The sequence below is a fragment of the Phyllobates terribilis genome, unplaced genomic scaffold (genome assembly GCF_046119375.1).
Source record: "Phyllobates terribilis strain yellow unplaced genomic scaffold, ASM4611937v1 Scaffold_1__5_contigs__length_1240528914, whole genome shotgun sequence".
Classification (NCBI taxonomy): domain Eukaryota; kingdom Metazoa; phylum Chordata; class Amphibia; order Anura; family Dendrobatidae; genus Phyllobates; species Phyllobates terribilis.
The window spans coordinates 817,152,344-817,179,013 of NW_027362761.1; the positions used below are offsets into that span (position 1 = coordinate 817,152,344).

General features: G+C 42.1%; 8 non-coding genes across 8 annotated transcripts; all 8 read left to right on the top strand.

The window, feature by feature from the left end:
- The first annotated feature begins 16,416 nt into the window (after positions 1-16,416).
- On the top strand, positions 16,417-16,489 carry TRNAK-UUU (transfer RNA lysine (anticodon UUU)). Its single transcript has one exon. It is a non-coding gene; the product is annotated as a tRNA-Lys (tRNA).
- A 3,062-nt stretch (positions 16,490-19,551) lies between these two features.
- Positions 19,552-19,624, top strand: TRNAL-UAA (transfer RNA leucine (anticodon UAA)). Its single transcript has one exon. It is a non-coding gene; the product is annotated as a tRNA-Leu (tRNA).
- Positions 19,625-20,601: 977 nt separating this feature from the next.
- TRNAK-UUU (transfer RNA lysine (anticodon UUU)) lies at positions 20,602-20,674 on the top strand. The gene has a single exon. It is a non-coding gene; the product is annotated as a tRNA-Lys (tRNA).
- A 975-nt stretch (positions 20,675-21,649) lies between these two features.
- On the top strand, positions 21,650-21,722 carry TRNAK-UUU (transfer RNA lysine (anticodon UUU)). Its single transcript has one exon. It is a non-coding gene; the product is annotated as a tRNA-Lys (tRNA).
- A 975-nt stretch (positions 21,723-22,697) lies between these two features.
- On the top strand, positions 22,698-22,770 carry TRNAK-UUU (transfer RNA lysine (anticodon UUU)). The gene has a single exon. It is a non-coding gene; the product is annotated as a tRNA-Lys (tRNA).
- A 975-nt stretch (positions 22,771-23,745) lies between these two features.
- Positions 23,746-23,818, top strand: TRNAK-UUU (transfer RNA lysine (anticodon UUU)). The gene has a single exon. It is a non-coding gene; the product is annotated as a tRNA-Lys (tRNA).
- A 975-nt stretch (positions 23,819-24,793) lies between these two features.
- TRNAK-UUU (transfer RNA lysine (anticodon UUU)) lies at positions 24,794-24,866 on the top strand. Its single transcript has one exon. It is a non-coding gene; the product is annotated as a tRNA-Lys (tRNA).
- Positions 24,867-25,842: 976 nt separating this feature from the next.
- On the top strand, positions 25,843-25,915 carry TRNAK-UUU (transfer RNA lysine (anticodon UUU)). The gene has a single exon. It is a non-coding gene; the product is annotated as a tRNA-Lys (tRNA).
- The last annotated feature ends 755 nt before the right edge of the window (positions 25,916-26,670 follow it).

A 26,670-nucleotide genomic window follows, 5' to 3' on the forward strand; every position in this document is an offset into this window, starting at 1 on the left:
CCTCCGAAGCGAGGAGGTGCAGAAAGCCGGGGTCCGGGGTAGGATACCATGGTATTGGTGGGCAGCGGAGCTGCCGGGTTGCGAGTCATGGCACTGGCGGTGGTTGCTGGTGGAGCAGTCAGAGTATCCAGGCGAGAATTGACATTCCGCAGGTGACCCAGGATGGACTCCTGTTGGGACCTCTGACGGGACAGTTCATGACAGAGGTCTGAGAGCGAGGGAGCTTGGGTGCCACCGGGTTCCATGGCCCGAGCAAACTGTAACGGGTCTGGGAGGCGGAACCTCTGAGCTACTATACAAGGGGGCGGTCCTTGTAAGGGAGCGGGTGGCGACCAGGCAGGCAGTCACAGCAGGTGACCGGGACAGTCTCTGGGTGTACGGGCAGGAGGTCACGGCAAGTGACCGGGACAGTCTCTGGAAGAACGGGCTGGAGGTCACGGCAAGTGACCGGGGCAGTCTCTGGGTGAACGGGCTGGAGGTCACGGCAAGTGACCGGGGCAGTCTCTGGGTGAACGGGCTGGAGGTCACGGCAAGTGACCGGGGCAGTCTCTGGGTGAACGGGCTGGAGGTCACGGCAAGTGACCGGGGCAGTCTCTGGGTGAACGGGCTGGAGGTCACGGCAAGTAACTGGGGCAGTCTCTAGGTAAAGGGTAGGTACGACCTGTGATGGCTGAACCTCCAGGTAGGCTAGCAGGGCAGATGGAGGATGTGTGCTCCCAGGTGAGCAAGCGAGAGTCTCTGGAATAGCAGGTGGTCACAGCACGTGACGGCGAAGCCTCCAGGTAGGCAAGCAGGCAGGTAGCGGAGAAGCACTCCCAGGTGAGCGGGCAAGAGTCTCTGGAATAGCTGGTGGTCACAGCACGTGACGGCGGAGCCTCCGGGCAGGCAAGCAGGCAGGTAGCGGAGAAGCGCTCCCAGGTGAGCGGGCAAGAGTCTCTGGAATAGCTGGTGGTCACAGCACGTGACGGCGGAGCCTCCGGGCAGGCAAGCAGGCAGGTAGCGGAGGAGCGCTCCCAGGTGAGCGGGCAAGCTGATCCATAGACAGACTGACAGGAGTAGAAAGGCAGACCGTCGGACCTCAGGCTAGCAAGCAGGCAGGTAGCTGATGTGCGCTCCCAGGTGAGCGGGCAAGCTGGTCCTTAGACAGACTGACAGGAGTTGTAAGGCAGACCGTCAGACCTCAGGCTAGCAAGCAGGTAGCAGGAATAACTGGCAGGAAACAGACAGCAAACTGGCAGGACACTGGCAGGAATCAGGCAGGTAACCTGCAGGTAACTGGCAACGGGACCTGAGGGCTGAAGCAGAGTAGAACAGTGCAACAACATTGCTCGGGCACCTCCATTTTGGAGGAGGTGCCTTATATATGGTGAAGTCCTCCGGCCATTGGCCGGGGACTCCTTAGGACGGCGCGCGCGGCCCCTTTAAGAGGGAGGGAGAGCGCGCGCGCGCGCCCTAAGCACAGTGGCCGGGAAGGAGCGCGCGCTGCCAGCAGAGCGGGAGGAGGACGCCGGGCACGGAGCAGGGAGGTGAGGGGAACAGCGTCCCTGCCTAGCAGAGGGCAGGGACGCCGGCGCTACAACCTCCATCAGGTTGCAAACTGAATATATTTTTTTCTGCATCTACCTCTGAAAAAATATTGGGCTTCTAGCTGTGTGTGGGACTTGTTGTATTAGTCCATCTATACTGACCTCCATCAGGTTGCAAATTGAATATAATTTTTTTCTGCATCTAACCCAGCCAATAGTTTTGGCCTAATACCACAGTTTGGCCACTCAGCTCTGCTCGGTTACCATCCATTGTCTTTTTGTGCAAACAACTCCAGAGTTGTGAATTAGTTAACCACCAAAATGAGTGGAAAAAGGCCTGCTGCTGGTGGAAAGGGGAATAGGCGTGTTGGGAAGGGGAAAAAAGGTTGTGTCCGTGGGGTAGGTGTTAAATCAACAGTAACATCTGCAGAAGAAAGACCATCTTCCAGCCAAACTAAAATGTCTACTTCTTTTAGCGGACAATGTGATAAGATCCCTTTCTTACGGCCACGCCAATCGTTACAAATTCCAGATGAGGCACAAAAACAGCAGGTGCTTCAACGGATATCAAGTGCTCCTTTAAGTGGGCTCTCCTCCACATCAACTTCAACATCACAAATACTCCAGTCCTCAAAGGTGTCACCCAAATCGCACTTGCTTCCTCACAGCTCCCAAATCTCCAGCTGCCCGTCTGAGTATGAGGTAGAACAGATGGTTGAGTCTGCAGAGCTGTTTACTCATACTATAGCCTGGGAATCAGAGGTCGACTCCAGCGCTTCTGTGAATCCAGACGAGGAAATGATCTGCACTGATGCCCAGAATCTTTATGAGTCGGATCCAGGACCAGACGCAGAAGGTTCTGACCATAATGTAGACCCTCATTCCCAAACTGTAACTCCTGTTGGTGGAGACAATGAGGAAGACGATGATAAGACTCAAATACCTGATTGGAGCGACAACTTTAGTTTTTTGTCAGGGCAGGAACAGGTTGGCTCTGAGGACGACGGGTGTGATAACACACAGGGTGATGATGATGAGGTTGGAGATCCCACTTACTGTCAACCCACAGTCAGCCAAGAGATGAGGTCAGCAGAGGAGGTGGAGGAAGATGCTAGTGACGACGAGGTCAGGTTGCGCCTTCCTGGACAGAGACGTAGTACTGGAAGCACGTCAACAACTGCATCCTCAAACACAACTCTGCCTCTCACCACAAGTCGTGGTGGCTCTTCAGGTCGCATGGGTGCTAAGCCTTGCATAGCCTGGGCATTTTTTCAGATCGATAAAGATGACCCAACTCGTGTTATCTGTAACATTTGTCAGCAAAAGCTAAGTAGAGGCCAAAAAATACATAGTTTGAGTACTTCATGCATGAACCGGCACATGGACATGAAGCATAAGTTGCAGTGGGAAGCTCAGTGTGCTACAATGCGGCCTAGCCGGCCGGGCCAACCACCGTCTGCCATATCTTGTGCATCCGCGGCCTCTTCATACTCTGTGACTGGGGGGACAGCAGTCACACCTGTTTTGGGGCGCAGACCTGCCACCTCTTTACCCGCAACAGCCAGCGTGATTGGCAGGTCATCATTTTCTTTTGAGGTGGGAACACCAGCTGGTGTTGAGCGCTGTCCGACATCGATAGCACCACCTTTGGATCAAGGCAACCTAACATATCCACCTGCATCTTCCTCACAGACCGGCAGTTTGCCGGGGACACCCTTATCAACCCCGTCTAAGCACAATAGCCAGCCCTCGGTCCCTCAGATGTGAACAAGTAAAAGACCATTTCCTCCTAGCCATGAGAAAGCTAAGAGGTTGAATTTCACCATCTGCAAGCTCTTGGCTACAGAAATGCTGCCTTTCCGCCTGGTGGACACAGAGGATTTTCGAGACCGTATGTCCGTCGCAGTGCCCCAGTACCAGATGCCCAGTCGGCACTACTTCTCAAAGAAAGGTGTGCCTGCGCTCCACCAGCATGTCGCACACAACATCACCGCTTCTTTGAGAAACTCTGTGTGTGACAGGGTGCATTTCACCACAGACACTTGGACGAGTAGGCATGGACAGGGGCGTTACATGTCGCTGACTGGGCACTGGGTAACTATGGTGACAGCAGGACAAGGGGCTGCTGTCCAAGTCTTGCCGTCCCCACGAGTTGTGCATCAATCCTCTTTATGTCAAAGTTCCTCCACTGCTTCTGCCTCCTCAACCTCCTCTCGGTCTTCCACCTGCACCCAAAGCCTGTCTGGTCATGCCACAAGCTTTCTAACTGCGCAGAAGGGATCCTGCACACCTCCTTACTATGCTGGCAGTAGGGCTCAACGTCATCAGGCAGTTTTTACATTGAAATGTCTGGGAAATGTGAGTCACACAGCTGAGGAGTTGTGGTCAGCTCTGGAGAACCAATTTCATGAATGGTTGTCTCCACTGGACCTGAAACCAGGGAAGGCCGTGTGCGACAATGCTGCAAACCTGGGAGCGGCCCTTCGCCGGGGCAATGTCACACACGTGCCTTGTATGGCTCACGTGTTGAACCTGGTTGTCCAGCAATTTTTAGCCCACTATCCCAGACTAGATGGCCTTCTGCAGAGGGCACGGTCGCTGGGTGCTCACTTCCGCCGTTCGCATCCCGCAGCTCAGCGACTTACATCTCTACAGAAGTCGTTGGGCCTGCCACTTCACCGGCTAAAATGCGATGTGCCTACCCGGTGGAATTCAACTCTGCACATGTTGCAGCGACTGTGGCAGCACCGACAAGCCCTGGTGCAATACGTTCTGACGTATAGCATGGGCCAACGAGATTCAGAGGTGGGGCAAATCACGCTGGAGGAGTGGTCTCAGATCAGGGACCTATGCACCCTTCTGCACAGTTTTGAAATGGCGACGAAGATGTTTAGTGCTGACGATGCCATTATCAGCATGACTATTCCGGTGATTTACATGCTGGAGCACATGTTAAACAGAATTCGGAGTCAGGTGGTGGCACAAGAGGAGGTGGAGGAAGTAGAGGAGGAGGAGTTGTATGCGGAAGGGCTAACATCTGCAAGGTCCAGACGGTCGGCAGCACCAAGGCGGCAGGCATGTGAGGGTGGGGGAGATGGTTTTACCAGGGCGCATGGTAGCAGCCAAACTAGTGAGGAAGGTGCAGGAGCCCAGGAAGAAGTGGAGGACGAACTGATGGAAGACTCATCAGATGAGGGAGACCTTGATCACATTTCTGTTGTGCGAGGTTGGGGGGAGAGGACAGAGGAAGGAAGCATGATTGTTACCTCGCCACCAACACAACAGGGACTTGGTGCTCCTGGATGCGCAACACACATGAGTGCCTTCTTGCTGCACTACCTGCAACATGACCCTCGAATTGTGAGAATTAGAAATAATCCTGACTACTGGGTTGCCACACTGTTAGATCCCCGGTACAAAAGTAAATTTGCAGAAATTATTCCTGCCATAGAAAGGGATGCACGCATGCAGGAGTATCAGCAGAGACTGTTGCAGAATCTTACATGTGCTTTTCCACAAAATACCAGTGGTGCACGTAGTGAATCTCACAGTTCCAACTTGCCAACCGTGGGACCGTCAAGTGTTCAGCACTCAAACCGTAACAGAACCACAGTATCTGCTGGTAACATCAATTTTGCGGAATCATTTCACCACTTTTTTAGCCCATCCTTTGCAAGGCCACAGGAGACAAGAAGTCTGACACATAGTCAACGCCTAGAGACGATGGTACAGGAGTATCTCCAAGTAAACATTGAAGCCACGACTGTGTCACTGGACCCTTGCTCTTTTTGGGCTTCCAATCTGGATAAATGGCCGGAGCTAGCCACTTACGCCTTGGAGATCTTGTCATGCCCCGCAGCCAGCGTTCTGTCTGAACGTGTGTTCAGCGCTGCTGGTGGTCTGCTGACAGATAAGCGCACGCGGCTCTCCACTGATAATGTAGACAGACTCACGTTCATAAAGATGAACAAATCATGGATCCGAAACGACTTTTCTACCCCTGTGTCATCCTGGGGAGAGTAAAAGCTTGATGATTGGTTAAAATCACCCTACCAACCGTTTTAAGCTTTCAAATTACTAATCATGTTTATCTGTATCTTGACTGGAAAATAATTTGGGCTTTGTAGCAGTGTGCAGCACTGATCCTATTAGGCCATCTATACTAAAGCTTCACCAGATTTAAAATTTAAAATAATTTTTAGCTGCATCTAGCCCGGAAAATAATTTTGGGGCTTCGAGATGCGCAAGACACATAAGTGCCTTCTTGCTGCACTACCTGCAGCATGACCCTCATATTGTCAGAATTCGAAGTAATCATGACTACTGGGTTGCCACACTCTTAGATCCCCCAAACTTTTCGATCAACCTTTTCATTTTAATAAAGACCAAAAAAATGGTCATTTTTGAAATTATAAGCATTAGCAGGTTGTTAGAAACTGAAATCAAACAGTTTTCAACTCAAAACTTTATTCTAGGTGATGTTACATTTTCACATAGGACCCCTTGTTCGAAAGGAGCTTCTGAACTCTCTCGTCCATTGAATTTGTCAGGTTTTGGATGGTTTCTGCTTCAATTGTTTTGCATGAGGACAGAATACCCTCCCAGAGCTGTTGCTTAGATGTGAACTGCCTCCCGCCATCATAGACACTCCTTTTAATGATGCTCCAAAGGTTCTGAATGGGGTAGAGGTCAGGGGAGCATGGGGGTCACACCATAAGTTTGTCCCCTTTTATGCCCATATCAGCCAGAGATGCAGATGTTTTATGTGCAGCATGAGATGGTGCATTATCATGCAGAAAAATGATCTTGCTGTGAAATACACGGTTCTTCTTCTTGAACCATGGCAGGAAGTGCTGTTTGAGAAAATCCACATACATTATGGAGTTCATCTTTAGCGCCTTCAGGGATCCTAAAGGGGCCGACAATCTCTCTCCCCATGATTCCAGCCCAAAACATTACTCCACCTCCTCCTTGTTTGCGCTGTAGCCGTGTTTGCGTGGGGTGTCCATCAACCAGCCATCCTCCACTCCATCCATCTGGACCATCGAGCGCTGCACGGCACTCATCCGTGAACAAAACTGTTTTGAAATCAGTCTTCATGTAATGTTTGGCCCACTGGAGCCGTTTCTGCTTGTGTGAAGTGGATAGAGGAGGTCGACAGGATGGCGTATGCACAGCTGCAAACCTCTGAAGGACCCTGCATCTTGTTGTTCGGGGGACGTTGGAGGCACAAGCAGCTTCAAAAACTTGTCTGCTGCTATGACAAGGCTTTTTGGCCGCTGCTCTTTCAACCTGACGTAATTGCCTGTAGGAAAGAGTCCTCAATTTGCCCTTATCAGCACGCACACGTGTGTACTGTGAATCAGCTACATACTTCTTGATTGCCAAGACACTTCATCCTGATCATCGCACAATGTTGATTGTAGTCATGCCTTGACCTAAACACTCCACAATTTGTTGCTTCTCAGCAGCCGACACATCCTTTTTCTTTCCCATTTTGGCAGAAAATGTAGGCTGCTTAATAATGTGAGAGAGCCTTCTTAAGTAGTCTTGCCTTTCATTGGACACACCTGCCAAACTAATTAGCACAGGTGTCTGCAATTGCTTACAGTGATATAAAGAGCCCTGACACACATCACCATCAATGAGTTTAACTGACAAACAAACAAATTCTTCCCTTATCACTCCTAAACACTTTTTGCATAATAATTTGGAACGCAGTGTACATGTGCTTTTCCACAAAACACCAGCGGTTCACGTAGTGAATCTTACAGTTCTAACTTGCCAACCGTGGTCTGTATGGAGTTGTTCAATAAAGGGCCCAAAATTAAGATAACATAGATGGGAGAGGTCTCTATGAATAGGAATTCCTAAGTATTTGATACCCTGTGAGGGACAGGCAAAGGGAAAGTTGGACTGGATGGAATCCTATATGGATTTGGGGAGGGAGACATCGAGGGCCTCAGACTTCGCTGCATTGATTTTAAAATTTGACCATGTAACAAAGTGATCTATTTCAGCCATAACAGCAGGGATGGATATATGTGATTGAGTGATATATACTAGGACATCATCAGCAAATAGAGAGCACTTGTACTCGGTGCCTCCCACCTCAATCCACCTAATATTGGGGTTATGGCGAATTGATGAGAGCAGGTGCTCCGTCACTAGGATGTATAAGAGAGGGGACAGAGAACATCCCTGCCTTGTCCCATTGGTGATTGTGAAAGGTGATGAAAATGTTCTGACGCGCCCCCTGGGCCTTGGGACACCCAGAGCCGGACCCTTTTTGGTGGATGCTGGTGGTTGTAGTCTCCGTGGCGGCGACCCGGTTCCGTGGCTCAGGGCGGTCAAACCAGTGGCGGAACTATTTATGTGGTTTTGATGTTTAAATGTCCGACTACGCCACCCGTGGATTGCGGTCAGAGTGAACCGCCGCTCCAGGGCAGACCGCTGAGGCTGGTGTTGTGGGTGCAGCAGAGCGTAGCATAACTCCCCACGGGAGGAGTATAGCCTCAGGGCAGTGTATGCGGAGGATGGGGGTGATGGTGCAGGGCAGCAGCAGTAACGACACGGAGTCAGTGATGCAGTCCAGGGCCTTTACTCACAGTTCTTATTATCCAGACCACGTCTGCAGGTAACGGCTGCCCACGTCGTACTGTGCTCACCAGGAGAGGGGCTCAGACAACTCCCAGATAACTTTGGAGCACTTCACAGGACCCCCTTTGTGTGTCCTTTGTCTGGCCTTTCTTACCAACACTTCTGTCCGGCTGCCTCGGGCCTCCTCTTGGTAAACTTGGCGCCAGTTTCCCTGACCCTATGTGGTGCCTTCCTAGCGGGTGTAGCGAGGGGCTGCGCCACATAAAATGTCAGAGCCTCCGGTTTCTAGCTGAGGGTCGTTTCCTGCCTCCACTAGTTCGGGGACCGGTCTCCCCCTTTGGCCTGACCCCTCCACGCAGGTGGATTCGGGCGTGCGGTGGCGACTCGCCCGTCCGCACCCCTGGGATCCCTTCATTCTTCGTTCCTGGAGCCTTCTCCGCTCCTCTTCCTTCCTTCTCCCTCTTCCAGGCCTGGGCCTCTGTTACTAGGCCCGCCTCCGGAGCAGAGCTCATGCAGAGCCCCTGCTCCCTGCCACTTCTGCTCAGACTTCTCTGTACTGAACTAAGATGGTGCCCACCTTTTATACTCCCTTCTCAATGCACCCAGGAACTGCTTCCTCCCTGCTCCTGCACTACAGGGTTCCCCTTCCTCAGTGTTCCCTCCCCCCACTCCAGCCAGGGACAGGGACTGTCTTGCCCATCTCAGGGGCATATTGGTCGCCCTGCCCCACGGCAATGTGGTGTAATGCATGCAGGTGTCGGGTCCTGATCCACACTCCATCCTTACCTGAGAGTGAGATATCACACCTCTGGGTGAGGTGCAATACGTCTGTAGCAACCGAGCCCTCAGGGTGCTACAGTTCCATTTATCTTCAGCCTAGGTGACGTATTGCGATACAGGGCCGTGATTTTGGCTATAAAAGGGTCCCCTAGACCCCTACCCCAAGCTTTTTAAGAGAATCATATATGGCGTGCCAGGAGACTCTATGGAATGCTTTCTCAGCATCCAACGAGAGTATCTAATTACAAATTTTTAACTGCATCTAGCCCAGGAAATACTTTGTGCCTAGTAGCAGTGTCTGCTAGTCAGCGGATTATCCCGGCTGTTAAGCAAGCTACACCACCTGTAGTTTAGACACTTAATTTTTTCAAAGGAAATGATTCGGGACCATGGGATACTTAGTGAAGAGCATCAGGAGGCACCCCAAGGCATAGGGGCTGGGACTGGCATTAGGATGCCTTGCGGTGGACAGCCGAGCTCGATCCTTATAAAAGCTTTTTAACTGCAGCAGCTTTAGTGGACGCTACTGGAGCTGGAATTACGCGGCTGCTGGCATGAGACTTGCCCTCCAATAGATCCTTGTAAATGGATTTAAAGTGTATTCATTCAAATTAGAGAGACAATTTAAATTAAAAAGCTTAGAGCTGCCTCCACCACAGGGGGGCTCGCTCGACCCACCAGCGGACAGGCACCAGTATTGGGAGAGGGGGGCTGGCCGTCAGGGTTCACCGCGGCTCTGGCACAAACCCGGCGACACGGAGGTGGCACGGGCAGGAGCGGACTGGCCGTGTCGGCTTCTCACTTTTTGGATTTTAGAAGGGCATGACATGCCTATATCTGTGTCTCCCCCTCCTTTTACTCCTCCACCTCTTTTATTTTCGCATGACTATATGTACTTGTCACTTTTCCATGTGTTAGTTATGTCTTCTGAGCAGTTTGTCAGCTTTTGGACACCTTTGAAGGTGTTTTCTATGTGTTTCTATGTGTTTTTGTTTGCCTGCCATTGTTTTTAACGGTGCTCGAAGGTGTTCGACGAACAGTTCGACGAACAGTTCGGCGAACACACGGGTGTTCGACGAACCGAACCGAACTCGAACACTACGGGGGTGGCTCAACACTAGTCTCTCTGTCTCCTCTTTTGCTATTCTTATTTGTTTCTTACAGATTTTGTTTTTTTCTCTATAAGATATTAGCGCTTCCTCGCTGCCTTCTTGTTTAAGTTTAGCGAAAGCCCTTTTTTTGTTTTTCATTGCCCTCTTGACTTCTTTATTTAGCCACATTGGCTTCCTCCTATTCCTAGGCCTTTTATTCCCATAAGGTATGTACCTTCTACAGTGACTAAGTAGGACTGTTTTGAACATTTCCCATTTTCTATCCGTGCTCCTATTACTAAAGATACTATCCCAGTCTATAAGGTGAAGGGCATCTCTTAGCTGATCAAACTTTGCCCTCCTGAAGTTCAATGTTTTTGTGACTCCCTTGCTGGGCACCCTACTGAAACACATGTGGAATTGTATAATGTTGTGGTCACTATTTCCCAGGTGCCCCCCGACCTGCACCCCAGTTATTCTGTCTGGCCTGTTAGTTAATATTAAGTCTAAAAGGGCCGTCCCTCTAGTTGGTTCCTGCACAAGTTGTGACAAATAATTGTCTTTGATAATTGACAGAAACCTGTTTCCTTTCTGAGATCTACAGCTTTCAGTTTCCCAGTCTATATCGGGGCAGTAGAAGTCCCCCATAATAATCACCTCGTTATTTTTTGCTACTTCGTCTATTTGTCTCATTAATAGACTTTCGTGGCTTCTGCTATATTTGGTGGTTTATAACAGACTCCTATGATCATTTTATTATTGTTTTCTGCCCCATGTATCTCCACCCATAAGGACTCGACCTCCTCATTTCCCTCCCATACATCCTCCCGTATTGTAGGCTTTAGACACATCTTTACATATAGACAGACTCCACCCCCTTTCCGACTTCTTCCTTCCCTTCTAAACAGACTGTAACCCTGTAAGTTAACTGCCCAGTCATAGCTTTCATCTAACCATGTCTCGGTTATTCTCACTATGTCATAGTTACCTGTAGATATTTCTGCTTCCAGTTCATCCATCTTGTTTGTCAGGCTCCTGGCATTTGCTAGCACGCAGTTTACACAATTTTGTTTTGTTCCAATCTTCTCCCTGTGGATTGTATTAGAAATTTTCTTACCTCCCTTCCAAGTATCTTGTCTTGGACCTTCTTTGTCGCACTTCATATCTTTCATTAGTATGTTCTCTGGTTGCATGTTCGTGTCCGGCGTTTTTCTTCCCATCCCCTCTTCTTCTAGTTTAACGCCCTCCTGATGAGTGTTGCGAGTCTCCTGGCGAATGTGTGTTTCCCGGGTTTGTTGAGGTGTAGCCCGTCTCTGGCAAGGAGTCCGTCATAGAGGTAATTCACACCGTGGTCCAGGAATCCAAATCCTTGTTGTCTGCACCATCGTCTCAGCCAGTTGGTCACATCAAGGATCATGTTCCATCTCCTGACGCCATGCCCGTCTACTGGAAGGATAGAAGAAAAAACTACCTGTGCATCCAGTTCTTTTACTTTCTTCCCCAATGCTTCAAAGTCCTTGCAGATTGTCGGTAGGTCCTTCTTTGCCGTGTCATTGGTGCTAACATGTATCAGAAGAAATGGGTGGACATCCTTGGAACTGATGAGCTTCGGTATTCTATCGGTAACATCCTTGATCTTCGCCCCTGGGAGGCAGCATACTTCTCTTGCGGTTATGTCTGGTCTGCAGATAGCTGCTTCTGTTCCTCTCAGTATCGAGTCTCCCACCCCACCACTCTTCTTCCCTTCTTGGCTGTCCTTTTTCTTGTTGCTTCTGGGTGTTTCTGGGTGCTCTTTTCTTTTTTGCTTGCTGGTAGTTCCTCATCCTTAGGTGTGCCATCTTCATCCTCCACAAGTCCTTGGAATCTGTTTGTCAGTTGTGTGGTTGGTGGTGTCTCCATGGTCTTCTTGCTTCTTTTGGTCACTTGCCTCCACTTGTCTGCCTCTGGAGGTTCTCTGACGCTTCCTTCACTTTCCGTAACTAGTAGTGACGCTTCTGTTCTGTCCAGGAAGTCTTCATTTTCCTTGATGAGTTTTAATGTCACAATTCTTTCTTTCAGTCCCCGCACCTTTTCTTCTAAAAGAGCCAGTAGTCTATACTTCTGGCAGGTGAAGTTGGTTTCAGCTTCTGGTCGATCTGAGAACATGTAGCACATGTTGCAGCTCATATTGGATGATAATTTTTCTGAGTATACTTAAATATGGACAGAGACTTTTTTTTGAAAATGTTGCAAAAGTGCACTTAGAAAGAACCGGGATAGCTCAGTCTCAGCACTTTTAATCTGAGGGTCCAGGGTTCAAATCCCTGTTTAGGCATTACGTTTTTAAATCTCAACAGATCCGTTTGTATTGTTTAAATCTCAGCTTGTGCTTGAAGATTAGTTGCATGCTTAATGCAATTGCTTGACATGAGAAATAAAATGCTCTTTAACACAAGAGAAAAAAACAAAAAACATGTCTTTGAATATGTCCAAACTCACGACAAATCATTGATTATCTGCTTGGTTTTGGCTTTGAACAGTCATATTGGATGATAATTTTTATGAGTATACTTAAATATGGACAGAGACATTTTTTTTGAAAATGTTGCAAAAGTGCACTTAGAAAGAACCTGGATAGCTCAGTCAGTAAAGCACCCGTCTTTTAATCTGAGGGTCCATTATTTACATCATTGTTCAGTTTTGAGGCTTTTTAACCTAGACCTATCATTTAGCTTTGTTTAAATCATACCTAGCTTTTCAGAAATAAATGTCATGTGGATATGAGGATTAACACTACTTTGGCAATTTTAGGACTTGTTTTCTGCATTTTTCCCTCTGTAGACTCTATGTCTAACTTTCAGTACTCTTTAAGCTAGATGGGTGGAAACTAGCAGCTATGTTATCTCCCATAAAAAAACACACAGAATCAGAGTGATTTCTACTTTTTTTTCTTTGCAGCACATTTAGCAGTACCAATATGAAAGTCAAAATTAATCAATACTGAGCTGTGTGAATGTGAATTCAGCTTTGGAGTAAACTAAATCAATTGCTTGATGATGCAGCTTCACCTGCCTTTAACTGCCCAAATCTGATAGCCTTTCACTGGGCTGAATACTCATCACTCCTCTTCCCCTGTTTTCTATACATAGAGTATAAAAAGAGATGTAATCTGACACCTCATTATGCTGGCAGACTATGTGCTGGCTTTGGTTTTGGGTATGTACACACATATGAAAAAAATCAACATATCTGAAGATACATTTAGATGAATAGGAAATAAATCTTGACAAATGTGCAGAACTTGTTTGGGAGGCGCCTGGATAGCTCAGTCAGTATAGCATCAGACTTTTAATCTGAGAGTCCAGGGGTCAAATCCCTGTTCAGGTATTAAGTTTTTAAATCTGAACAGATCGCTTTGTATTGTTTAAATCTTGAAGATTAGTTGCATGCTTAATGCACTTGTTTGACATGAGAAATAAAATGCTCTTTTACACTAGAGAAAAAAACAAAAAACATGTCTTTGAATATGTCCAAACTCGCTACAAATTATTGATTATGTGCTTGGTTTTGGCTTTGAACAATCATATTGAATGATAATTTTTCTGAGTATACTTAAGTATGGACAGAGACATTTTTTTTCAAAATGTTGCAAAAGTGCACTTAGAAAGAACCTGGATAGCTCAATCAGTAAAGCACCCGTCTTTTAATCTGAGGGTCCATTATTTACATCATTGTTCAGTTTGGAGGCTTTTTAACCTAGACCTATCATTTAGCTTTGTTTAAATCATACCTAGCTTTTCAGAAATAAATGTCATGTGGATATGAGGATTAACACTACTTTGGCAATTTTATGACTTGTTTTCTGCATTTTTCCCTCTGTAGACTCTATGTCTAACTTACAGTACTCTTTAAGCTGATGGGTGGAAACTAGCAGCTATGATGTCTCCCATAAAAAACACACAGAATCAGAGTGATTTCTACTTTTTTTTCTTTGCAGCACGTTTAGCAGTACCAATATGAAAGTCAAAATTAATCAATACTGAGCTGTGTGAATGTGAATTCAGCTTTGGAGTAAACTAAATCAATCGCTTGATGATGCAGCTTCACCTGCCTTTAACTGCCCAAATCTGATAGCCTTTCACTGGGCTGAATACTCATCACTCCTCTTCCCCTGTTTCCTATACATAGAGAATAAAAAGAGATGTAACCTGACACCTCATTATGCTGGCAGACTATGTGCTGGCTTTGGTTTTGGGTATGTACACACATATGAAAAAAATCAACATATCTGAAGATACATTTAGATGAATCAGAAGTAAATCTTGAAAAATGTGCTAAGTTTGTTTGAAAAGAGTCTGGATAGCTCAGTCGGTAGAGCATCAAACTTTTAATTTGTGGGTCCAGAGTTCAAGTCCCTGTTCAGGTGTTAAGTTTTAAATCTCAACAGATCACTTTGAATTGTTTAAATCTCAGCTTGTGCTTGAAGATTGGTTGCATGCCTAATGCACTTGTTTGACATGAGAAATAAAATGCTTTTTTACACTAGAGAAAAATACAAAAAACATGTCTTTGAATATGTCCAAACTCACAACAAATCATTGATTATGTGCTTGGTTTTGGCTTTGAACAGTCATATTGGATGATAATTTTTCTGAGTATACTTAAATATGGATAGACATTTTTTTTGAAAATGTTGCAAAAGTGCACTTAGAAAGAACCTGGATAGCTCAGTCTGTAAAGCACCCGTCTTTTAATCTGAGGGTCCATTATTTACGTCATTGTTCAGTTTTGAGGCTTTTTAACCTAGACCTATCATTTAGCTTTGCTTAAATCATACCTAGCTTTTCAGAAATAAATGTCATGCGGATATGAGGATTAACACTACTTTGGCAATTTTATGACTTGTTTTCTGCATTTTTCCCTCTGTAGACTCTATGTCTAACTTTCAATACTCTTTAAGCTGATGGGTGGAAACTAGCAGCTATGATGTCTCCCATAAAAAACACACTGAATCAGAGTGATTCCTACTTTTTCTTCTTTGCAGAACATTTAGCAGTACCAATATGAAAGTCAAAATTAATCAATACTGAGCTGTGTGAATGTGAATTCAGCTTTGGAGTAAACTAAATCAACCGCTTGATGATGCAACTTCATCTGCCTTTAACTGCCCAAATCTGATAGCCTTTCACTGGGCTGAATACTCATCACTCCTCTTCCCCTGTTTCCTATACATAGAGTATAAAAAGAGATGTAACCTGACACCTCATTATGCTGGCAGACTATGTGCTGGCTTTGGTTTTGGGTATGTACACACATATGAAAAAAATCAACATATCTGAACAATACAGTTAGATCAATCGGAAGAAAATCTTGAAATTTGTGCTAAGTTTGTTTGGGAGGAGCCTGGATATCTCAGTCGGTAGAGCATCAGACTTTTAATCTGAGAGTCCAGGTGTCAAGTCCCTGTTCAGGCATTAAGTTTTTAAATCTGAACAGATCGCTTTGTGTTGTTTAAATCTTGAAGATTAGTTGCATGCTTAATGCACTTGTTTGTCATGAGAAATAAAATGCTCTTTTACACTAGAGAAACAAACAAATAACATGTCTTTGAATATGTCCAAACTCACGACAAATCATTGATTATGTGCTTGGTTTTGTCTTTGAACAGTCATATTGGATGATAATTTTTCTGAGTATACTTAAATATGGACAGAGACATTTTTTTTTAAAATGTTGCAAAAGTGCACTTAGAAAGAACCTGGATAGCTCAGTCTGTAAAACACCCATCTTTTAATCTGAGGGTCCATTATTTACATCATTGTTCAGTTTTGAGGCTTTTTAACCTAGACCTATCATTTATCTTTGTTTAAATCATACCTAGCTTTTCAGAAATAAATGTCATGTGGATATGAGGATTAACACTACTTTGGCAATTTTATGACTTGTTTTCTGCATTTTTCCCTCTGTAGACTCTATGTCTAACTTTCAGTACTCTTTAAGCTGATGGGTGGAAACTAGCAGCTATGATGTCTCCCATAAAAAACACACAGAATCAGAGTGATTTCTACTTTTTTTTCTTTGCAGCACATTTAGCAGTACCAATATGAAAGTCAAGATTAATCAATACTGAGCTGTGTGAATGTGAATTCAGCTTTGGAGTAAACTAAATCAATCGTTTGATGATGCAACTTCACCTGCCTTTAACTGCCCTAAACTGATAGCCTTTCACTGAGCTGAATACTGATCACTCCTCTTCCCCTGTTTCCTATACATAGAGTATAAAAAGAGATGTAACCTGACACCTCATTATGCTGGCAGACTATGTGCTGGCTTTGGTTTTGGGTATGTACACACATATGAAAAAAATCAACATATCTGAAGATACATTTAGATGAATCAGAAGTAAATCTTGAAAAATGTGCTAAGTTAGCTTGGATGCAGCCTGGATAGCTCAGTCGGTATAGCATCAGACTTTTAATCTGGGGGTCCAGGGTTCAAATCCCTTTTCAGGCATTAAGCTTTTAAATCTCAACAGATCACTTTGTATTGTTTAAATCTCAGCTTGTGCTTGAAGATTGGTTGTGTGCTTAATGCACTTGTTTGACATGAGAAATAAAATGCTTTTTTACACTATTGAAAAAACAAAAAACATGTCTTTGAATATGTCCAAACTCACGACAAATCATTGATTATGTGCTTGGTTTTGGCTTTGAACAATCATATTGGATGATAATTTTTCTGAGTATACTTAAATATGGACAGAGACATTTTTTTGAAAATGTTGCAAAAGTGCACTTAGAAAGAACCTGGATAGCTCAGTCTGTAAAGCACCCGTCTTTTAATCTGAGGGTCCATTATTTACGTCATTGTTCAGTTTTGAGGTGTTTTAACCTAGACCTATCATTTAGCTTTGTTAAAATCATACCTAGCTTTTCAGAAATAAATGTCATGTGGATAAGAGGATTAACACTACTTTAGCAATTTTATGACTTGTTTTCTGCATTTTTCCCTCTGTAGACTCTATGTCTAACTTTCAGTACTCTTTAAGCTGATGGGTGGAAACTAGCAGCTATGATGTCTCCCATAAAAAACACACAGAATCAGAGTGATTCCTACTTTTTTTTCTTTGCAGCACATTTAGCAGTACCAATATGAAAGTCAAAATTAATCAATACTGAGCTGTGTGAATGTGAATTCAGATTTGGAGCAAACTAAATCAACTGCTTGATGATGCAACTTCACCTGCCTTTAACTGCCCAAATCTGATAGCCTTTCACTGGGCTGAATACTCGTCACTCCTCTTCCCCTGTTTCCTATACATAGAGTACAAAAAGAGATGTAACCTGACACCTCATTATGCTGGCAGACTATGTGCTGGCTTTGGTTTTGGGTATGTACACACATATGAAAAAAATCAACATATCTGAAGATACATTTAGATGAATCAGAAGTAAATCTTGAAAAATGTGCTAAGTTTGTTTGAAAGGAGTCTGGATAGCTCAGTCGGTAGAGCATCAAACTTTTAATTTGTGGGTCCAGGGTTCAAGTCCCTGTTCAGTTGTTAAGTTTTAAATCTCAACAGATCACTTTGAATTGTTTAAATCTCAGCTTGTGCTTGAAGATTGGTTGCATGCCTAATGCACTTGTTTGACATGAGAAATAAAATGCTTTTTTACACTAGAGAAAAATACAAAAAACATGTCTTTGAATATGTCCAAACTCACGACAAATCATTGATTATGTGCTTGGTTTTGGCTTTGAACAGTCATATTGGATGATAATTTTTCTGAGTATACTTAAATATGGACAGAGACATTTTTTTTGAAAATTTTGCAAAAGTGCACTTAGAAAGAACCTGGATAGCTCAGTCTGTAAAGCACCCGTCTTTTAATCTGAGGGTCCATTATTTACGTCATTGTTCAGTTTTGAGGCTTTTTAACCTAGACCTATCATTTAGCTTTGCTTAAATCATACCTAGCTTTTCAGAAATAAATGTCATGCGGATATGAGGATTAACACTACTTTGGCACTTTTATGACTTGTTTTCTGCATTTTTCCCTCTGTAGACTCTATGTCTAACTTTCAATACTCTTTAAGCTGATGTGTGGAAACTAGCAGCTATGATGTCTCCCATAAAAAACACACAGAATCAGAGTGATTCCTACTTTTTCTTCTTTGCAGAACATTTAGCAGTACCAATATGAAAGTCAAAATTAATCAATACTGAGCTTTGTGAATGTGAATTCAGATTAGGAGTAAACTAAATCAACCGCTTGATGATTCAACTTCACCTGCCTTTAACTGCCCAAATCTGATAGCCTTTCACTGGGCTGAATACTCATCACTCCTCTTCCCCTGTTTCCTATACATAGAGTATAAAAAGAGATGTAACCTGACACCTCATTATGCTGGCAGACTATGTGCTGGCTTTGGTTTTGGGTATGTACACACATATGAAAAAAATCAACATATCTGAAGATACATTTAGATCAATCGGAAGAAAATCTTGAAATTTGTGCTAAGTTTGTTTGGGAGGAGCTTGGATAGCTCAGTCGGTAGAGCATCAGACTTTTAATCTGAGAGTCCAGGTGTCAAGTCCCTGTTCAGGCATTAAGTTTTTAAATCTGAACAGATCGCTTTGTGTTGTTTAAATCTTGAAGATTAGTTGCATGCTTAATGCACTTGTTTGACATGAGAAATAAAATGCTCTTATACACTAGAGAAAAAACAAAAAAACATGTCTTTGAATATGTCCAAACTCACGACAAATCATTGATTATGTGCTTGGTTTTGGCTTTGAACAGTCATATTGGATGATAATTTTTCTGAGTATACTTAAATATGGACAGAGACATTTTTTTAAAAATGATGCAAAAGTGCACTTAGAAAGAACCTGGATAGCTCAGTCAGGAAAGCACCCGTCTTTTAATCTAAGGGTCCATTATTAACGTCATTGTTCAGTTTTGAGGCTTTTTAACCTAGACCTATCATTTAGGTTTGTTTAAATCATACCTAGCTTTTCAGAAATAAATGTCATGTGGATATGAGGATTAGCACTACTTTGGCAATTTTATGACTTGTTTTCTGCATTTTTCCCTCTGTAGACTCTATGTCTAACTTTCAATACTCTTTAAGCTGATGTGTGGAAACTAGCAGCTATGATGTCTCCCATAAAAAACACACAGAATCAGAGTGATTCCTACTTTTTTTTCTTTGCAGCACATTTAGCAGTACCAATATGAAAGTCAAAATTATTCAATACTGAGCTGTGTGAATGTGAATTCAGCTTTGGAGTAAACTAAATCAATCGCTTGATGATGCAGCTTCAACTGCCTTTAACTCCCCAAATCTGATAGCCTTTCACTGGGCTGAATACTCATCACTCCTCTTCCCCTGTTTCCTATACATAGAGTATAAAAAGAGATGTAACCTGACACCTCATTATGCTGGCAGACTATGTGCTGGCTTTGGTTTTGGGTATGTACACACATATGAAAAAAATCAACATATCTGAAGATACATTTAGATGAATTGGAAGTGAATCTTGAAAAATGTGGTAAGTGTGCTTGGAAGGAGCCTGGATAGCTCAGTCGGTATAGCATCAGACTTAAAATCTGAGGGTCCAGGGTTCAAGTCCCTGTTCAGGCATTAAGTTTTTAAATCTCAACAGATCACTTTGTATTGTTTAAATCTCAGCTTGTGCTTGAAGATTAGTTGCATGCTTAATGCACTTGTTTGACATGAGAAATAAAATGCTCTTTTACACTAGAGAAAAAAACAAAAAACATGTCTTTGAATATGTTCAAACTCACGAAAAATCATTGATTATGTGCTTGGTTTTGTCTTTGAACAGTCATATTGGATGATAATTTTTCTGAGTATACTTAAATATGGACAGAGACATTTTTTTTTTAAATGTTGCAAAAGTGCACTTAGAAAGAACCTGGATAGCTCAGTCTGGAAAACACCCATCTTTTAATCTGAGGGTCCATTATTTACATCATTGTTCAGTTTTGAGGCTTTTTAACCTAGACCTATCATTTATCTTTGTTTAAATCATACCTAGCTTTTCAGAAATAAATGTCATGTGGATATGAGGATTAACACTACTTTGGCAATTTTATGACTTGTTTTCTGCATTTTTCCCTCTGTAGACTCTATGTCTAACTTTCAGTACTCTTTAAGCTGATGGGTGGAAACTAGCAGCTATGATGTCTCCCATAAAAAACACACAGAATCAGAGTGATTTCTACTTTTTTTTCTTTGCAGCACATTTAGCAGTACCAATATGAAAGTCAAAATTAATCAATACTGAGCTGTGTGAATGTGAATTCAGCTTTGGAGTAAACTAAATCAATCGTTTGATGATGCAACTTCACCTGCCTTTAACTGCCCTAAACTGATAGCCTTTCACTGAGCTGAATACTCATCACTCCTCTTCCCCTGTTTCCTATACATAGAGTATAAAAAGAGATGTAATCTGACACCTCATTATGCTGGCAGACTATGTGCTGGCTTTGGTTTTGGGTATGTACACACATATGAAAAAAATCAACATATCTGAAGATACATTTAGATGAATCAGAAGTAAATCTTGAAAAATGTGCTAAGTTAGCTTGGATGCAGCCTGGATAGCTCAGTCGGTAGAGCATCAGACTTTTAATCTGGGGGTCCAGGGTTCAAATCCCTTTTCAGGCATTAAGCTTTTAAATCTCAACAGATCACTTTGTATTGTTTAAATCTCAGCTTGTGCTTGAAGATTAGTTGCATGCTTAATGCACTTGTTTGACATGAGAAATAAAATGCTCTTTTACACTATTGAAAAAACAAAAAACATGTCTTTGAATATGTCCAAACTCACGACAAATCATTGATTATGTGCTTGGTTTTGGCTTTGAACAGTCATATTGGATGATAATTTTTCTGAGTATACTTAAATATGGACAGAGACATTTTTTTGAAAATGTTGCAAAAGCGCACTTAGAAAGAACCTGGATAGCTCAGTCTGTAAAGCACCCGTCTTTTAATCTGAGGGTCCATTATTTACGTCATTGTTCAGTTTTGAGGTGTTTTAACCTAGACCTATCATTTAGCTTTGTTAAAATCATACCTAGCTTTTCAGAAATAAATGTCATGTGGATATGAGGATTAACACTACTTTGGCAATTTTATGACTTGTTTTCTGCATTTTTCCCTCTGTAGACTCTATGTCTAACTTTCAGTACTCTTTAAGCTGATGGGTGGAAACTAGCAGCTATGATGTCTCCCATAAAAAACACACAGAATCAGAGTGATTTCTACTTTTTTTTCTTTGCAGCACATTTAGCAGTACCAATATGAAAGTCAAAATTAATCAATACTGAGCTGTGTGAATGTGAATTCAGCTTTGGAGTAAACTAAATCAATCGTTTGATGATGCAACTTCACCTGCCTTTAACTGCCCTAAACTGATAGCCTTTCACTGAGCTGAATACTCATCACTCCTCTTCCCCTGTTTCCTATACATAGAATATAAATAGAGATGTAATCTGACACCTCATTATGCTGGCAGACTATGTGCTGGCTTTGGTTTTGGGTATGTACACACATATGAAAAAAATCAACATATCTGAAGATACATTTAGATGAATCAGAAGTAAATCTTGAAAAATGTGCTAAGTTAGCTTGGATGCAGCCTGGATAGCTCAGTCGGTAGAGCATCAGACTTTTAATCTGGGGGTCCAGGGTTCAAATCCCTTTTCAGGCATTAAGCTTTTAAATCTCAACAGATCACTTTGTATTGTTTAAATCTCAGCTTGTGCTTGAAGATTAGTTGCATGCTTAATGCACTTGTTTGACATGAGAAATAAAATGCTCTTTTACACTATTGAAAAAACAAAAAACATGTCTTTGAATATGTCCAAACTCACGACAAATCATTGATTATGTGCTTGGTTTTGGCTTTGAACAGTCATATTGGATGATAATTTTTCTGAGTATACTTAAATATGGACAGAGACATTTTTTTGAAAATGTTGCAAAAGCGCACTTAGAAAGAACCTGGATAGCTCAGTCTGTAAAGCACCCGTCTTTTAATCTGAGGGTCCATTATTTACGTCATTGTTCAGTTTTGAGGTGTTTTAACCTAGACCTATCATTTAGCTTTGTTAAAATCATACCTAGCTTTTCAGAAATAAATGTCATGTGGATATGAGGATTAACACTACTTTGGCAATTTTATGACTTGTTTTCTGCATTTTTCCCTCTGTAGACTCTATGTCTAACTTTCAGTACTCTTTAAGCTGATGGGTGGAAACTAGCAGCTATGATGTCTCCCATAAAAAACACACAGAATCAGAGTGATTTCTACTTTTTTTTCTTTGCAGCACATTTAGCAGTACCAATATGAAAGTCAAAATTAATCAATACTGAGCTGTGTGAATGTGAATTCAGCTTTGGAGTAAACTAAATCAATCGTTTGATGATGCAACTTCACCTGCCTTTAACTGCCCTAAACTGATAGCCTTTCACTGAGCTGAATACTCATCACTCCTCTTCCCCTGTTTCCTATACATAGAATATAAATAGAGATGTAATCTGACACCTCATTATGCTGGCAGACTATGTGCTGGCTTTGGTTTTGGGTATGTACACACATATGAAAAAAATCAACATATCTGAAGATACATTTAGATGAATCAGAAGTAAATCTTGAAAAATGTGCTAAGTTAGCTTGGATGCAGCCTGGATAGCTCAGTCGGTAGAGCATCAGACTTTTAATCTGGGGGTCCAGGGTTCAAGTCCCTTTTCAGGCATTAAGCTTTTAAATCTCAACAGATCACTTTGTATTGTTTAAATCTCAGCTTGTGCTTGAAGATTGGTTGTGTGCTTAATGCACTTGTTTGACATGAGAAATAAAATGCTCTTTTACACTATTGAAAAAACAAAAAACATGTCTTTGAATATGTCCAAACTCACGACAAATCATTGATTATGTGCTTGGTTTTGGCTTTGAACAGTCATATTGGATGAAAATTTTTCTGAGTATACTTAAATATGGACAGAGACATTTTTTTGAAAATGTTGCAAAAGCGCACTTAGAAAGAACCTGGATAGCTCAGTCTGTAAAGCACCCGTCTTTTAATCTGAGGGTCCATTATTTACGTCATTGTTCAGTTTTGAGGTGTTTTAACCTAGACCTATCATTTAGCTTTGTTAAAATCATACCTAGCTTTTCAGAAATAAATGTCATGTGGATATGAGGATTAACACTACTTTGGCAATTTTATGACTTGTTTTCTGCATTTTTCCCTCTGTAGACTCTATGTCTAACTTTCAGTACTCTTTAAGCTGATGGGTGGAAACTAGCAGCTATGATGTCTCCCATAAAAAACACACAGAATCAGAGTGATTTCTACTTTTTTTTCTTTGCAGCACATTTAGCAGTACCAATATGAAAGTCAAAATTAATCAATACTGAGCTGTGTGAATGTGAATTCAGCTTTGGAGTAAACTAAATCAATCGTTTGATGATGCAACTTCACCTGCCTTTAACTGCCCTAAACTGATAGCCTTTCACTGAGCTGAATACTCATCACTCCTCTTCCCCTGTTTCCTATACATAGAATATAAATAGAGATGTAATCTGACACCTCATTATGCTGGCAGACTATGTGCTGGCTTTGGTTTTGGGTATGTACACACATATGAAAAAAATCAACATATCTGAAGATACATTTAGATGAATCAGAAGTAAATCTTGAAAAATGTGCTAAGTTAGCTTGGATGCAGCCTGGATAGCTCAGTCGGTAGAGCATCAGACTTTTATTCTGGGGGTCCAGGGTTCAAGTCCCTTTTCAGGCATTAAGCTTTTAAATCTCAACAGATCACTTTGTATTGTTTAAATCTCAGCTTGTGCTTGAAGATTGGTTGTGTGCTTAATGCACTTGTTTGACATGAGAAATAAAATGCTCTTTTACACTATTGAAAAAACAAAAAACATGTCTTTGAATATGTCCAAACTCACGACAAATCATTGATTATGTGCTTAGTTTTGGCTTTGAACAGTCATATTGGATGATAATTTTTCTGAGTATACTTAAATATGGACAGAGACATTTTTTTGAAAATGTTGCAAAAGCACACTTAGAAAGAACCTGGATAGCTCAGTCTGTAAAGCACCCATCTTTTAATCTGAGGGTCCATTATTTACGTCATTGTTCAGTTTTGAGGTGTTTTAACCTAGACCTATCATTTAGCTTTGTTTAAATCATACCTAGCTTTTCAGAAATAAATGTCATGTGGATAAGAGTATTAACACTACTTTAGCAATTTTATGACTTGTTTTCTGCATTTTTCCCTCTGTAGACTCTATGTCTAACTTTCAGTACTCTTTAAGCTGATGGGTGGAAACTAGCAGCTATGATGTCTCCTATAAAAAACACACAGAATCAGTGTGATTCCTACTTTTTTTTCTTTGCAGCACATTTAGCAGTACCAATATGAAAGTCAAAATTAATCAATACTGAGCTGTGTGAATGTGAATTCAGATTTGGAGCAAACTAAATCAACCGCTTGATGATGCAACTTCACCTGCCTTTAACTGCCCAAATCTGATAGCCTTTCACTGGGCTGAATACTCGTCACTCCTCTTCCCCTGTTTCCTATACATAGAGTACAAAAAGAGATGTAACCTGACACCTCATTATGCTGGCAGACTATGTGCTGGCTTTGGTTTTGGGTATGTACACACATATGAAAAAAATCAACATATCTGAAGATACATTTAGATGAATCAGAAGTAAATCTTGAAAAATGTGCTAAGCTTGTTTAGGAGGAGCCTGGATAGCTCAGTCGGTAGAGCATCAGACTTTTAATCTGAGGGTCCAGGGTTCAAGTCCTTGTCCTGACATTAAACTTTTAAATCTCAACTGATCACTTTGTATTGTTTAAATCTCAGCTTGTGCTTGAAGATTAGTTGCATGCTTAATGCAATTGTTTGACATGAGAAATAAAATGCTCTTTTACACTATTGAAAAAACAAAAGACATGTTTTTGAATATGTCCAAACTCACGACAAATCATTGATTATGTGCTTGGTTTTGGCTTTGAACAGTCATATTGGCTGATAATTTTTCTGAATATACTTAAATATGGACAGAGACATTTTTTTTGAAAATGTTGCAACAGTGCACTTAGAAAGAAAATTGGATAGCTCAGTCAGTAAAGCACCCGTCTTTTAATCTGAGGGTCCATTATTTACGTCATTGTTCAGTTTTGAGGCTTTTTAACCTAGACCTATCATATAGCTTCGTTTAAATCATACCTAGCTTTTCAGAAATAAATGTCATGTGGATATGAGGATTAACACTACTTTGGCAATTTTATGACTTGTTTTCTACATTTTTCCCTCTGTAGACTCTATGTCTAACTTTCAATACTCTTTAAGCTGATGTGTGGAAACTAGCAGCTATGATGTCTCCCATTAAAAACACACAGAATCAGAGTGATTCCTACTTTTTTTTCTTTGCAGCACATTTAGCAGTACCAATATGAAAGTCAAAATTAATCAATACTGAGCTGTGTGAATGTGAATTCAGCTTAGGAGTAAACTAAATCAACCGCTTGATGATGCAACTTCACCTGCCTTTAACTGCCCAAATCTGATAGCCTTTCACTGGGCTGAATACTCATCACTCCTCTTCCCCTGTTTCCTATACATAGAGTATAAAAAGAGATGTAACCTGACACCTCATTATGCTGGCAGACTATGTGCTGGCTTTGGTTTTGGGTATGTACACACATATGAAAAAAATCAACATATCTGAAGATACATTTAGATGAATCGGAAGTAAATCTTGAAAAATGTGCTAAGTTTGTCAGAAGGAGCCTGGATAGCTCAGTCGGTAGAGCATCAGACTTTTAATCTGAGGGTCCTCGGTTCAAGTCCCTGTTCAGGCATTAAGCTTTTAAAACTCAAAAGATCACTTTGTATTGTTTAAATCTCAGCTTGTGCTTGAAGATTAGTTGCATGCTTAATGCACTTGTTTGACATGAGAAATAAAATGCTCTCTTACACTAGAGAAAAAAACAAAAAACATGTCTTTGAATATGTCCAAACTCACGACAAATCATTGATTATGTGCTTGGTTTTTGCTTTGAACAGTCATATTGGATGATAATTTTTCTGAGTATACTTAAATATGGACAGAGACATTTTTTTTGAAAATGTTGCAAAAGTGCACTTAGAAAGAACCTGGATAGCTCAGTCAGTAAAGCACCCGTCTTTTAATCTGAGCGTCCATTATTTACGTCATTGTTCAGTTTTGAGGCTTTTTAACCTAGACCTATCATTTAGTTTCGTTTAAATCATACCTAGCTTTTCAGAAATAAATGTCATGTGGATATGAGGATTAACACTACTTTGGCAATTTTATGACTTGTTTTCTGCATTTTTCCCTCTGTAGACTGTATGTCTAACTTTCAGTACTCTTTAAGCTGATGGGTGGAAACTAGCAGCTATGATGTCTCCCATAAAAAACACACAGAATCAGAGTGATTCCTACTTTTTTTTCTTTGCAGCACATTTAGCAGTACCAATATGAAAGTCAAAATTAATCAATACTGAGCTGTGTGAATGTGAATTCAGCTTAGGAGTAAACTAAATCAACCGCTTGATGATGCAACTTCACCTGCCTTTAACTGCCCAAATCTGA